Source organism: Myotis lucifugus, unplaced genomic scaffold, assembly GCF_000147115.1.
Source record: "Myotis lucifugus unplaced genomic scaffold, Myoluc2.0 scaffold_25, whole genome shotgun sequence".
Classification (NCBI taxonomy): domain Eukaryota; kingdom Metazoa; phylum Chordata; class Mammalia; order Chiroptera; family Vespertilionidae; genus Myotis; species Myotis lucifugus.
Window position 1 is genome coordinate 8,202,835 of NW_005871073.1, and position 3,358 is coordinate 8,206,192.

At 37.1% G+C, this 3,358-nt stretch overlaps 1 pseudogene; it reads left to right on the forward strand.

Moving 5' to 3' along the window:
• The first annotated feature begins 608 nt into the window (after positions 1-608).
• Positions 609-1,026, forward strand: LOC102436534 (annotated as a pseudogene).
• The last annotated feature ends 2,332 nt before the right edge of the window (positions 1,027-3,358 follow it).

Genomic DNA, 3,358 nt, shown 5'->3' on the forward strand with positions numbered 1-3,358 from the left:
ACGAACTTACATATATATATATATATACTTTTACAGAAATCACTAAAAAACTGTTAGAACTAATAAACAAGTTCAGCAAGTTTGACCATAACACAAGATCAATATAAAAAATCAACTGTCTTTCTACACACTAACATCAAACAATCTGTAAATAAAATTATAAAAACAGTTTTATTTATAATAGTATCAAAAATAATTTTAAAACTTAAGAATACATTTAACACAATAAGTAGAAAACTTGCCCTCTGAAAACTACAAAACATTGTTGACACAAATTGAAGAGAACCTAACTAAGTGGAAAGATATTTCATGTTCATGAATCAAAGGACTTCAATTGTTACGGAGGCATGATTCCCCATATAATTCCACTGATTCAAATGAACTTCCTATCTAAATCCCAGGTAGTTTTTTTAGAAATTGATAAGCTGATCCTGACAGTTTATATAAAAATGGAAGGGACCCAGAATAACCAAAACAATCTTGAAAAAGAAGAACAAAAGAGCAAAATTTACACTTCTCAGTTTCAACTTACTACAAAGCTATAGTTATCAAGAATGTGCTACTAGGGAGATCTGGACCCTACAGGAGCCAGCATAGCGCTGAGCTTCATGCAAAGGAAACTGGACTTGGAAACCAAGAAACAAGTAGAAGAGGAAGAAAAGAAAATCATTAGTGAAGAGCACTGGTACTTGGGTTTACCAGAGTTTAAAGAGAAAGAGAGTTTCATAATAGAAGAGCAGAGTTTCTTGTTCTGTGAAGATCTTCTGTACGGAAGAATGTCATACAGAGGATTTAATCCAGAGATTGAGAAATTAGTGCTTCAGATGAATGCTAAGAACAAAGCAGAAGTTGAAGATGAAACAGTGGAGCTTGATGTGTCAGATGAAGAAATGGCTAGAAGATATGAGACCTTGATGGGGACAACTGGAAAAAAGTTTGCCAAGAAAAAAGACCATGCCAATTATGAAGAAGATGAAAATGGAGACATGAAACCAATTAAAACAAAGATTAAAGCCCCAAGATTAAAATGGATGCTGTAAAACGGTTCTGAGATGCCTTGTGAGAGTTAACATATTTTGGAACGCATTCCAATGGTTTCTCTATAGTTATTAATATTGTAATGTTTATTTGTAAAAAAATGTATAATTTTGGAAACTTGCTGTTTTGAAACAGATGTGTTATGGATGTTATACATCCTTTGTTTAATATGGTATTCATCAAGAGTGGATTTTTAGCCCTTGATCTTCAAATGTACAAAGGCAGTGTTTGCTTCCTAAAAGTTTTTTGACCCTAGATTGTTTTTTAATATATCTTTCCAATCTTTGACCTTAAATTGACACATAACTGAATAAGTGTTTAAATTGTCCTTATGTTTGCATTTTACTTTAAATTATTAATAATGTTAAGCCATTTCATACATTTTGGAATCAAATGTCATGAGAATTTATTCTCTGTAAATTCATCAAGAACAAACATGCCTCTCTGGCCTAAAATATTTGCATGCAACCAACTCAGTTTATGGAATTATGTGGTTTTGTTTAAAGCTTTTAATTAATAAGAAAAAAATAATGTCCTGTAATAAAAATCTGTTTTCATATTTTAAAAAAAGAATGTGCTACTAGCATAAGGATAGACTAAGGATATAGATTACAGAATATATAGATTGAGAACATGGAAATATATACTTACATTTATAGTGAATTTATTTTTAACAATGGTGTCAACAATCCATTGGCAAAAGAGCAAGAATGAAGATAGATCTCTTCCTGATACCACCATAAAAATTAACTAAAATAAATCATAGATCTTAATATGACAGCCCAAACTATAAATTCCTAGGTTAAATTTAATAGAAAAATTTTCTGACATTGAGTTAGACAATGATTTCTAGATACAATGCCACAAACACAAACAATAAAAGAATAAATAAAATGCACTTTATCAAATTAAATAACATGGTCCAAAGAACATAATGAAGAAAGTACAAAAATAATCTAAGCAGTGAGAAAAATATTTACAAATAATTTATATTTTCATGGCCAACAAGCACATGAAAAATTTTTTCAATATTATTATCATTAAAAAATATAAATTAAACCTTCACACCCACTAGGATGGCTAAAAACCACAGAAATAAGTTAGTGATGACTAAATGTGTAGAAATCAAAACGCTCATATATTGCTAGTAGGATTATAAAATCATACAATCACATTGAAAAACCTTCTAGCAGTGCTTTAGAATATGAGACAGAATTACCATATGAACCCCAGCAATTCCACTCATGTTTTTATCCACAAGAAAAATGAAAGCATATATCCACACAAAATCTTGTACATGAATCTTCTTAGCAGCATTATTCATAATTGCCAAGAAGTAGGAACATCTAAAATATCCACCAATTGATGAATGGATAAACAAATTGTGACATAATAAAAATTACCATCTACACTAATAAAAGAGAAACATGGTAATTAGCGTATGACCACTACCCTTCCCATTGGCTAATCAGCATATCCTTATGCAAATTAACTGTCAGCCAAGATGGCGGCCGGCAGCCATGCACTGAAGCGAGCAGGGAGGCTTGCTTGCTTCAGTGACTGCGGACTCCAACGTTCCCCGCCTAACTTGCCAGCCTCTCAGCTGCAACTCTAAGCAACTATGTACTATGTTGCAAATAAGAAGCTAAACAAAACCCCAGAAACCAGCCGGACTGAAAGCCAGCCAGACCGCAACATTGTATCGATGTTTTCAGCAGCGAGGCCTCAGAGCTAAAGCTGGCCCAGAATAAAAAAAAAAGAAAAAGAAAACAAGGAGCGGTTGGGAGCTTCAGTCACTCACCACCCGGAAAACAGCCCTCAGCCCCTCACCCAGACTGGCCAGGCACCCCAGTGGGGACCCCCACCCTGATCCAGGACACCCTTCAGGGCAAAACAGCGAGCCCCTACCCATGCACCAGGCCTCTATTCTATATAGTAAAAGGGTAATATGCCTCCCAGCACCGGGATCAGCATGACAGGGGGCAGTGCCCAAACCCCCTGATCGCCCTGTGGCTTTGAGTGTGACAGGGGGTGGGGCCACAACCTCCCTATCCACCCTGCTCTGTTCGTGACAGGAGAAGGCGCCCCAAACCCCTGATCAACCCTGCTCTGTGCCTGATAGGGGGGAGCTCCCCAATCCCCTGATTGCCCTGCTGCTCTGTGTTTGACTGGGTGCAGCGCACCAACCCCCGCCACCCCATGGGCCCTGCTCTGTGTGTGACAGGGTAGAGCCATAATCTCTCCATCGGCCCTGCCCCGAGTGTGACAGTGGCGGCACCCCAACCCCCTGATCGGCCCTGTTCTGTGGGTGATAGAGGGT